The sequence below is a fragment of the Podarcis pityusensis genome (assembly GCF_964106645.2).
Source record: "Podarcis pityusensis genome assembly, chromosome: 9".
Taxonomy (NCBI): domain Eukaryota; kingdom Metazoa; phylum Chordata; class Lepidosauria; order Squamata; family Lacertidae; genus Podarcis; species Podarcis pityusensis.
Window position 1 is genome coordinate 51832782 of NC_138034.1, and position 12321 is coordinate 51845102.

Genomic DNA, 12321 nt, shown 5'->3' on the forward strand with positions numbered 1-12321 from the left:
GTACTGCTGTGGCAGCAAGGTAAACAGTGTTTCCGTGCGCTCTGGTTTCTGTCACTGTGTTCCGTTGCACCAGAAGTGGTTTAGTCATGCTGGTCACATGACCCAGAAAGCTGTCTGTGGACAAACGCTGGCTCCCTCGGCCTGAAAGCAAGATGAGCACGACAACCCCATAGTCGCCTTTGATTGGACTTAACTGTCCAGGGGTCCTTTACCTTTACCTTTACCTTTTACCTAGAATACTGGACCAGGGCCTTTGGCCAGGTCCAAAAGGTCTCGTCTTATGGTCCTATAAACACAGTTATGAATGTGCTCCAACCCATGGCAAGTAGCACTAGGCACTTGCTAGTATGGCTACTTGGACATACCGTAGTATCCTGGGGCCCATGGTAATCTGCTTGCATTCCACTCGGGAGTGTGGTGTGGTGGAATGGATCCATCAGTGGAGTACAGCAATTTATGGATCATGCTTTATAGCAGAGGGTTCTGATTCATTAGAGCAATTAAGTAGGTGTACTCAATAAAGCTGCTATGCGAACTCTACAAATCAACAGAAAGGAAATTTATTGTGCGTCATAGGCATATGTTTTATTTAATGCTCTCATGGTAAGGATTTAAGTATATGAATTTAAGCATATGAATTTAACTGGTCTATTTCTTCCCTGTTATAAGATACAACAGGAAGGAAATGGGAATATAAATATTAAAATAAGAATTTATCTTCCTTATCTTTACTTTCACTCACCCAGCGATAACTAGAAGAGCAATATTATCTGCAGCCTGAAAAATAGTTTCAAATCGGATAGTACAGATGATTTGTACTAATTTTGCTTTCATCTTCTTTCTGTTCAGCATTCCAGTCTCTTGATAGTTAAGCCTAATTAATAACAACCTGATGTTATCTATGAATGCAGAAAAATTCTCCCATATATATATATATATATATATATATATATTATTATTATTCCTGCTTGGTTTTCATTAAGTTCAAATACACCATCATTTTCCCTTGTCTATGCAAAGCAGAATTTTAAGAAGGCTTTACTAAGAAGTAGACCACTAATCAAATAGCTAGGATCACATATTCACTTAACACTGACAGTTGAGGAGACACCTATGAAAACTTCTAGTTTGATTGTAGTGTAAGACAGACTTTTGCAGATGGGATATAAACGTACCACATAAAATTAATATGCTGATCATAAAATGAAAGCAAATCATATGAGCAACCTATGTATGGAAGAAGAACATTTTAAGAGAGACTGTCATTAATGAACTGCTATTACTGTACAAAGCAATCAATGCTGAAGGAAAGCTTCTCTCTGGAATTTTAAGGGCTCAGCACTTTGTCTGAATCCTAATCTGTCAATAAGGATCTAATGGTTTTGTGAATATCCCACTTATCAAATATCAAAGCAACTGAGAAATTATAGCAGAGTCAATATTTCACTTTCTAAAAGAACACTATTATTCATTGGCAATTTACCATTAATGTGATATAAACAGAAATATATCCATCAACAAATATGAATTACACCATTTCCCTGGATTTTTGAAGTTATTACAGTATATATGAGACCATTAAAAAAAAAAGTCAAGCTGTACTATACAGTCTTTTAGACCAGGAAAAGGCAATCTTTGCACATGGATATTACAGATTGTCCATGAAGACTGGATTTGTACATGCATGGACATCTACAGCCCACAGAATTTTTATTTTGTATCTGGTATGTTATTTTGTATCTGGTATGTATACAGAAAGCCTCAGGAATGGACATGGCAACTGCATATCCAAATCCATGCGAATAAAGCCATGAACATCTGTATGGCCTCTTGAGCCGACTGGTTCTACTTCTAATTTCCTACAGAATGGTGTCTATTAAAACACACATTTTTAATCTGATATAATTTGATTAATGCATTCATTATTAACTGCCTCACTCACTAAATAATTGATGAGCCTAATGATTAACCTGAACAATGCTTTCAGCTATAATTAAGTTTAACCATGATACTGGAAAATGATTTGCCCTGCTAATGTCATTGTTCACTGCTGGGACATTTTAGGATGTCAGAAGAGATGTTGGTCTTGCAGTGTATTGCCAGTACGCCTATGCTTTTTGAAGTGGCCCCAAAACTCTACATGGGGTACTTTTAACTCTGCATGGGGTACTTTTAGCCAAGCAATGTGTGATACAATCCCCTCGTCACACACTCTGTTTTCAAGCTCTCCACTTGATTCTTGCTGCAAATGTCATACCATTATTAAATTCTTCTGGAAAGGAAAGTAAAAGTTCCATCCAGATAATTTTTCAATCATTGGGATATATATATTCAATTCACACACACACAAGACCGAATTTTAAAAGTTCAAATTAAAATCAATGGAAGATATCCAGCTGACTCACACTAGTAGACCTAGTTAAGTCCCACTGATTTCAATAGGTCTATTCAGAATATGATTAATGGGAGTGTTTACAATTCACTGTGCATTGGATGCAAGAGGCTATTTTTTAGGATTGCATCATTGGCATGTCTCACATTGTCCACTTTAATGCTTTCCTCAGGCAGACAAAACCCAGCACTTGATCAGAATGAACCAATAAGCACTAAAAGAGCTGTACTGTGATGGTGTGCTCAGATCTGGAGCAGTTTTGAACAGAAAAACAGCTGACAGGAATTGGGCTTAAACACTTGCTCTCAGGGCCATCTTAAGCATATCCGGTGCCGTGGTGCAAAGCTCCCTCCGGTCTCCCCCTCCCCCCGTTTCCCAGAGTTGTCAACCTTTTTTTAGGGAGGACGGCGCTGCTGGCGGGGCTGGAGGAGGTGGGCAGTGGCTGGAGGGCGGCTCCTCCGGCGGGGAAGAAGCAGAGGCTGGAAGCGGCGCCTCCCGCCTCAGCTAGCTGCTTTGTGCTGCAGTGGCCATGACAGACAGAGGCTCTGGGAGCGGCGCTGCTTCGCCGTGGCATGGTGGAGGTGGGCGAAGGCGGTAAGCTGATGCCGGAAGGCACCGCATCCAGCCTATGCATCTTCCCTGGCACCCTTCAGAACTTGGCGCCCTGGCACCCTGTGCCACTAGCCTCTATGGGTAAGACGCCCCTGCTTGCTCTTCCATTCAACCACACAGCATCATCAGGCTCCTTTCCATTCTCAGATTTTGTCAAGGTGTGGCAGGAGAGTAGACTTATTAGTTTGTTGTGGCAGGGGAATAGATTTATTGGTTTGTTCCAGCAAAAACAACAAACTAATAAGTCTTCCCTTTCTTTACACATGACTTACTAACTGATACCTTATTTTAACTTACAAGAGAAATGTAAATGAAATGTGTCTAAGATTGGGCTTTGTTGAAATGCACAGTTTAATCAATCACAGTAGCTAAGAGTTACGTTAATTATGTGAAATGACATCCTCATGGATTAGTCAATACCATCTCACTGCTAGCAATGTTTAAATGTTCAAAGATACAAGAGACAATGTGGATTCATTATTTTCCTTCTTAATGCTCTGCTCTAATCTTCATGCTGTCAAATCTTTACAAGCACATAGGAACTACATCCATCATCTCCTCTGTCATTATGGTCATAGGTCAAATACATGTAAAATGTATTTACAGTTGATTAGGATTTTCCCTTAAATTCCATTGCCTGAGGAAATCAGATTTTCAGAAATTGCCTATTAGCACAGCTTCACTGGTTTCTATTGCTGATTTATACCGGTTGAAGATCTGGATTTTTCCGGCTATTTTAAACAATAGGAGTATAGGATCGCCATGTCACCTCACCTCACCAGTGTAGAACCCACTTACTAATGAACTGCAAAAACTGATTGCAAAGGCTGCTTGAGCAAACAAGAATCCTGTACTTTAAAAAGATAATCTCAATTTCTAAGGATAACAGACTGGTGTGAGGCAGTGGCAGTGGTGGCAGCGACTTCCCTTGCTCCTTTCTGAACCTGTGGGGTGAGACAAGGAGCAGCCAGTCTCTGAAGCCTCACACACAACTTCCAAGTGTCCAGATTTTCCAGTCCTGAAATTACGTAAGCCATCCCAGCTTCTGAGGTGATCCTAGAATGTCCCTATTTCCTCTACCAGTGCTGCCACCACCAAGCTCAGGGATGAGGATGAGCCGACGCTTGTCCCAAGCTGTTGCCTCTCCCTAGCCGCTGCTGCCAGCCTCCTACCTTGGGCAGCTTGTAGTGGCTGCTGGAGAGCAGGGGAGGAGGGGCTGCTGCCACTGAATCCCCACCCATGTGATGTGCCGGCTCTGAGGGGCAGGAAGAGGGCGAAGGGCAGGGCCGCCCTGGGCAGGAAGAGTAGAACTCAAGGAGTCTTGATTTATTTATTTATTTAAAAAATGCTCTGTGCATTCATGTCTAATTCTTGCCCCCTTTCTAAATTTTATTTATTGGTGTGTGTTTTTCTTTTTGTAAACCTACCAAAGAATAAAATAAAATAAAATAGGGATTATGGTGTTTTCTCAGGACAGGAGAGGGTGTGTGTGCTGTGACCCTTTGGTAGTTGTGGTAGCTCTCGCCTTTCTTTTGATAATAAATGCTTGTGGGGGGACACAAAAAATGGGGGGGGTGTCAAGGAGAGTCAGGCAGGGCAAGTGAGAAATGGCCCTATTTTCCTCTGATGAATGTTGGAGTGTATGTAATCAACATGTTACAAGATATGTGATTCAACAACAGCAATGATTAATTCATTGTCTGTCCTGCCACGGACATCAGGGCTACGTTTAAGAGGCTTACAAACATGACATATTCTCTGTGGCACTTCTATGAATATATTTGATGGCTGTTTCCACCTTAATGCACTTATTTAAAGGCAATTTGACACTTTTTCTTTCCTGTGCTTTTTCATACAGGATTTTTCCAGACATTTGAAAAAGCACTGATCCACATTCTAATCACGTCCGTGCTCTTGTTTGCAGCTTGTTCTTTTATATTTAAAACATTCAGTTTTTCTCATTTGTTTTAGTCATGTATATGGTAAATATTAACCTCTTCAAGACCATTATTCTGCCTAGATTGATGTGCAATAAAGCGATACCTCATAATATTTAGTTAAAAGCAGAGGCACAGTTCATATGTTACCACTCAGATATGCAGTATACCTGTGTAGACATTATGCATAGGAAAACCTGCTGCATAGCAATGTGTGCATTTAGAAAGGTACCTTGAGTATAGTTACACAATGCAAACAGCAATCAAGGGATGGCCGTTTAGATACAATGCCAACCTCTATCACTACAATACATAAAAACAGAGAAGCTGTGCAGTATCACAATGACAGCTGGATTTCATTAACAGTTCACTAACAACATGTCAATAATATAATAGTCAGAAAACATTCCAATAGATCAATTAAGACTATGGGTCTTAATGGATCAGTTAAAAACTGGGGCCTTCCAGATCTTGTTGGACTGCAATGCCCATAATCATTGACTGTTGGCCATGCTGGCTTAGGCTGATGAGAACTAGAGTACCTAGCCCTAACAACTGGCATTGTCCTAGCCTTATTTAGTGAATTCCGTTCCCAAGGTTGCCACAGATCTTACCATTTTCTTCCTTGTCTCATCTGCTAGTTTCTCCAAACATATGTAGCATGCTCACAAAGAAACAGCTGTGGTTATAAAAGGAGGAACGTTACATTTGTTTGCCTGGAGGGAGATATGCACCTGGTTTACCTCCTGCAGAAGAAAGCTTATGGATGCATTTATATGTGAATATGTATAATGGAGCCTCAAATTGCTCATTTCAGTGCAGCCCAATAAGATTCACTTTCCCCTTAAAACCAATACACCTCTAGCTACTACAAGGCATCAGCGTATTGCATGTCATTCAAAAGTATATTAAACATTCTGTGCTTTGCAGGCAAATGAGATGAAGCCATTCCAACAGCTGAGCATCATTGCCAGCATAGTCACTGGGATATATATCTGTTACAAAGCTCTCTGCACCGGTCCTTTATTTGGAAGTTGAGAGGCACGGAATACCTGTAATTCACATGCTGTTATGCCTTTCGGGAATGTCAACATAACTGGTATAATCAGGAGCGCAATTGAACTCCTGCCTCATATGAAAACCTCAAAGCAGCTTGTCAAGAGTCACAACAGATGCCTTAATAATACAAACGACAAGGTTTATTATGGCTAATGCTTTACCACTATTCCTATTTTCATGCTATTCAGAAGAAACAGTGTGAAAAGGATACAAAGGCTAATGTTTATTATTCTAGGATTAAAGCGAAATCTTCCACCACATGCATTGCTCACATGATATCTAATTACACAATTAATGAGTGTGCGTGGGGGGAGTGCATACTTTCATACCCTTAGCACAAATATACACATGCAGGGATCACTAAACCTACAACGTTGGGAAAATGTCACAGCATGCTAGGCTTGTGTCACAATGAGGGAGGGGAAGCTGTGTCATGGAGAAAACAAAAGGTAAAGGGGATGCCATTGTCAGCTGGCGGAGACGCCACTCATTAATCCTGAGGGGCCTGGCTGTCAAAATCCAGACTGCCACCGCCTGCTGTTCTGCGTGCTCTCAGGAAGCGCCACACTTGCAGTAGGGAAGTATGATTGATAGCAGTGTTGGAAGCGCATAATGGAAACTGAACAAAATGCTCTAATTGTTCCCTGTCCAGTACGGACTTAAGAATATAGGCTCATCTCCTCAAATCAGCCAAGGAGAGACAGTCACCACAAAACTGTATCTAACACATACAAATAAAATTCAGATGGGGGTAGCCATGTCAGTTTGTTGCACGAAAAAAACAATGGAGAGCAGTGGCGTCGGGTGCCTATTGGCAGGAAGGCCAACAGCAGGTGAAGACAGAATCAATGGCAGGCAGGCAGAGCCAACTAGGGCCGGGTGATATCTGGTTTTCAGCATTGTGATGTATTGCAAAGTTCAAGATTGCAATATACCAATATATCATTGGTGTCTGAAATAAGGGTGGACATATGTAGAGGCATTGTCTGACCTCACAGTTTTCACCGAATTGTGATTTTTGCATAGCACCCACACCCACACCATGATTCACGATATACTGCCAGGTCAATTTTTTAAAAACCAATATCACAATATGGACGATATACGGTATCAATATATTGCCCAGCTCTAGAGCCAACTAAATCTAGTTTTGCCCGCATCCTCCTCTCTGCTGAGTTCTACAAGAGCAACATTGGGACCAAGAAGGAGGAAGCTGACAGCCCTGCCACACCTTAGGCTGGTTGCCTATAAGAAGGTAGACAGGTGGGGGCAGGCTGGAGACAGACTGATGTTGATGAGGCAGTGCCTCACTTGCATTTAGAGACCAGCCTCCACTGACAAAGAGTCCTTTACCACCTTAAAGACTAACAAATTGGTGCACAAGCATCAATTTCATCAACTGGGTGAAGAGTTACCATCAGTTTTATACGTTAGGTTTATATATACATATAGAGAGGGGAATGGTGTGTGTGTTGGAAACAGCAGTGTCTAGCAGCAATGGAATGCAAAAATTACAACCAGAAATGATTCAATTAAAGGATGCAAAATAAGCATATTGGCCAATCAATCACAGCAGCAGTAGCTGATGATAACACAGGCGTCCTAGATTTGCTGTGTTAATTAACACCAGCAGTGGGACAGGAAACCCACAAAATTTATATAATTAACAGTCCTTTAGATGGGATGGTTGTCTCACCAGCATATTACCCAAAATGTGGATTAACCCTAACTTTTTTCTTTGTGGTGCTGTGTCTAATGGCCTGAATTATATTTGATGGGTGTGTGGTTTGCTTTGAATGTTGTTCTATTGTTACACACCTGAATATCTTAGTGACATAAGTAAGCTATATGAAAATCAAAACAATTACACAAACCATTTTGTCACACATTTAGAGAACACTCAGAATGCAAATAGATCTGCTTCCCAGAAGTGGGCAGGGATCTTCCCAGCTTAGTGAACCTTCTGGGATTCTCTGTGCTCCATCTGTGTGGAGAGAAACCACTCTTGTTTCTCTCTGCCCCTCCCTGAAAATACCAAGCATCGTTCAGAGATGTTGGCTTTGCCTGTTACTTTCAGAAAAGTTTTGTTTCTACCTAATCCTGTCCTACACTTGCAGCTATACACAGATTAGAGTTATCCACCAACAAGAATGGTTAAATACAGGTCTGTATAAAATCCAGACAAATTATTTGTTATTTGATGACTGTAGACCTTCAGAATGTTTCCTAATGAATTATTCTACAGTTGTACATCATGTTATGTACTTAATCCGTTCCGGAGGGTGTTTCCTAACCGGAAACGACTCATAACATGAGGCGCACTTTCACTAATAGGGCCTCCTGCTGCTGCCGTCCCACTGGAGTGCGACTTCCACTCGCATCCTGGGGCAAAGTTTGCAACAAGGGGCATCTACTTCCGGGTTAGCGGAGTGCATAACCCAAAGCATTCGTAAGGGGGGGTGGTACGTAACATAAGGTACCACTGTATTTAATACCTGCTCTCCAAAGCTATTCTGTCTTCCAAGGACAATCAGAACTGGAAACTGTCTGGGGAAAGCAGCATTGAGGAGGGGAAAGTGGCAGAGAGAAGGAAGGAAGTGTTATTGTCACATATCTTCTCCGCTGAAAGATTTGCCTTCCTTGCTCTTAATTTCATTAAAGTGGAGAGGGGCAGTTGAGCAGTTCTGTCTTTGGGGAAAGCCAGATTGGCTGTTTGGCTGATTGGGAATGTTGTCTGTATCATAGAGTCTAGATGGTCTCTTTGCTTCCATTAAAGACAGATTAAATATGATGCCTTCCAATCGTTTCTGGCCCGCAAACAACATAATTATGTTCAATAAAATATGGGCTTCTTTTGCAGTAGCGCTAGAGATGGGGGGAAGTAAATGCATTTCTTAATAGTGGCCCTGCGCTATTTCTTTGTCTGCTTTTTGAAAGAGAGCCTGTTATGATAAATGATCCTATATCAAAAGCTTCTAGCAGCTAATGGTGTTGCCTTATGTCTATGAATCCCCAGATCTAAATTTTCACACTACAATTAAGATATGCTGAGCATAAAAAAGAACTCTGATGGTAAGTACAAATTTAAAGTCTAGTGCATCACAATTTAGGCACAGTTTTTATGCATTTAAAATGTGAATATGTTTTTCTACCAAAAGCCTTATATTCTCGTTTGTTTACATTTTCGGTAACTGTACACATGAGGCAAAAATGTGGTTTTTTAAAGAAATCGTAAATGTCAAAAGTCAATTAGCATTGTTTGGCATGTGGATAAAAACAACAAAATCACAGACTGATTTGAATGAGATCCAAAGCTAATAACATTCAATGAAGGGCATCAGCATTTAAAATTAATGATATCTCTAGGTGGAATATATTTGCTTGGTGATAAAACCTGCTTATTTCAATGGAATATTCTTCTAAAGGAGCATGTTTAGGATTACAGTCCCTGGTAAATTAGCCTATACAACATGATGCTACTGCATGAATACTTCTGCATTCCTTGCCAACTATTTGGCCTTTAAAGATAACATTTTTTCCTAAACTTTTCTAAACTTCTATATAGACCTTTCAGTTAGATCTGCCTTTTGATGACCAGTACTACTACTACTAATAATAATAATAAATTTTATTTATATCCCACCCTCCCCAGCCGAAGCCGGGCTCAGGGCGGCTAACAACAATCAAATAATACAACATTCTAAAAACATTTCATTATAAAAATTAATTAAAATCAAATTAATGGCAACCGTTAAGCAAAATTCTGTGCAGGTTGCCAGAGGAGGGAGTCAGGCTGCGCCCTGACCAAAGGCCTGGTGGAACAACTCTGTCTTGCAGGCCCTGTGGAAAGATGTCAGGTCCCGCAGGGCCCTAGTCTCTTGTGACAGAGCGTTCCACCAGATTGGAGCCGCAGCCGAGAAAGCCCTGGCTCTAGTTGAATATAGAAAGGATTTGGCTTGTTGGGGCTACTTCACAGATTGCAGCAATCCGTGGATACATGTTTCTTTATCACATGAGTACATTTTAAAAGAAAGAAAGAAAGAGAGAGAGAGAGAGAGAGAGAAAGAAAGAAAGAAAGAAAGAAAGAAAGAAAGAAAGAAAGAAAGAAAAGTGCATTATGGAGAAACTTACAATAATTATGGGGAAAGCGCATTATCACAGAAACTTACAAATAAACCTAAAGCTGTGATCTCCATACAATGTTAAGTGGACTTGGTCCAAGGCAGGAACTAATTTTTATTCTGATAGATTCAGGTTAACAAGAAAGAAGATTCCAACTAAACACCAGGAAGAACTTTTTCTGACAGTAAGAGCTGTTTGACAGTGGACCGGTCTCCCTCTGGAAGTGGTAGACTCTCCTTCCATGGAGGTTTTTAAACAGGGGTTGGACAGCCCTCCATCATGTATGCTTTAGCTGAGATTCTTGCATTGAAGGAGGTTGGAATGGATGGCTGTTAGGGTCCATTGCCAGAGCTGCTGAAAGTGAAGTAACCTAGTCTCCTAAAGAAATCAATGGGAAGAATCAAGCCTTCCCAGAAGAACTTGACTTAATGGTATTAAGCATAAATTATTCACTACCTTCACCTTCAAGACATGTGCAAGATGCAAGAATTCTGCCCTTAACACTTTGATACTTAATTGTGCCACAGGGTTTGCTCAGAATGAACATTTAAATGAGGCAGTTAACTCTTAATTGCTTCTGCTCAAACTGAAATTCTCATTGCTGAAATTCTGAATCAGTTCAGAGTTCTATGCAGTAACAGTAACACTGCTCTGTAAGCCACTGTTGCTAATACTTGTGTGTAACTAGCAGAAGCATATATATACTTGTTTATATTGATGTTGTGAGACATACATATGGTAAAGTATTCAGATGCTGCATGATTAGTTATCCATTAGGTTTTGTTCAGTGCCCTAGTACCTAGGATGTGTGTTGTGTTGCTGTATCAAGTAATTGAAATATTTCCCTCCAGATTACAAGGATGGAATCTCCTGCTAAGTGGCAGGATTATTTTTTTTAATTAAAAATAATAGGAGATTTTTACAGAATGCTTTTCTCAGGAAGGTGACCTTTTGCAACCATCTAAACAACCTAACAGAAGCATTTGGACAACAACATAACATGAATAATTGGCATTTGTTCCTCCAAACTCAGTTTGAAAGCCATGTTGAACCACACTGGCAACAAATAGCCTTCTGTTCCACTAGTTTATGCCATCCATATGAAGGAATTGATATGACAACATGCAGTTTCTTCTAGAACACATTCAGTATAACAACTATGCTTGGCACATTTGTGGTGAACTGAAAGTAATTGCACTTCTCATTGGTTTACAACTGATATACAGGTAATACTGTTGTTTTATTTGTGAGTGGGACAGTCGAACTCAAGTCAGTCCCATCATGCTTGTGGATTACTGCAGGAAATTAGTAAGGGATGCTCCAGAAACATAAGACGTGAAACATCTGTTAAATTTTAGGTGTGTTCATAATTTAATAAACACTCCTATTCACTTGGATATTATTATTTTTTTGCCTTGCTTACTTTAAAAATAAATTCTGTAGCACAATATTGGTGGGAGATAGATACAATTAAAAGTAATTTCCAAGTTGAGCAATCTATTTTGTAGAAGACACACTATACTTTTTTCATATCACAATATTTTTGTGTTTTTTTGTCACACAGTGTAACATTTGAATATCTTTGTGAACTTGAAATACAAGCTACATAGCAACATACGACTGAAATGTAAACAGCTCTAATAGTACATTATATGAATTCATAAAGACAAAGGTATGCCGTTGTTGTTGTTGTTACTTCTGAAGAATCATTTACCCTCTCAAATACTAAATGCTGTATTTTAGTTTAGTGAATCAAGTGAACGGAGTTTGTAGGTGAATTCCACAACTGGCACAAAATCTGGACAGATGCTGACTGGGAGAGAATTCATGGAATGAGACCAAAACCTAGCGCATTGCAGTAAGTTCCAGGCCTATTCCAAAAATGACCAAAGATGTCCAGAACAGCAGTTCATATCCAACAATCATACATAAATAGTATGCATATGTGGTTATCTATGTTGTTTGTTCAGGGTCTTATGAGGTCCCTGTACATGACTTCATTTGGATATAGTGCCACTGACCTGTTTCTCTGGCAAAATGAGAAAAAAAGCTCCATAGGAGTTCGCAGTTTATATATTATAGCCCAGGAATAGCTTGCAATGCAAACACATCTCATCCATCGCACAACTCCTCACGTTTCGCCCAAATGTGAAAGTGGCCACTTTGCTCCATGGCTTTTAGACTCGAATTGAGACATTA

The 12321-nt window shown here is 40.2% G+C and overlaps 1 protein-coding gene across 8 annotated transcripts in view; it reads right to left on the minus strand.

Moving 5' to 3' along the window:
- The window catches only part of ANK2 (ankyrin 2), a gene marked incomplete at its 3' end in the record, with an annotated part of 313486 nt that overhangs the window by 180052 nt on the left and 121113 nt on the right, over window positions 1-12321 (minus strand). The gene's annotated exons all lie outside the window — the stretch shown is intronic.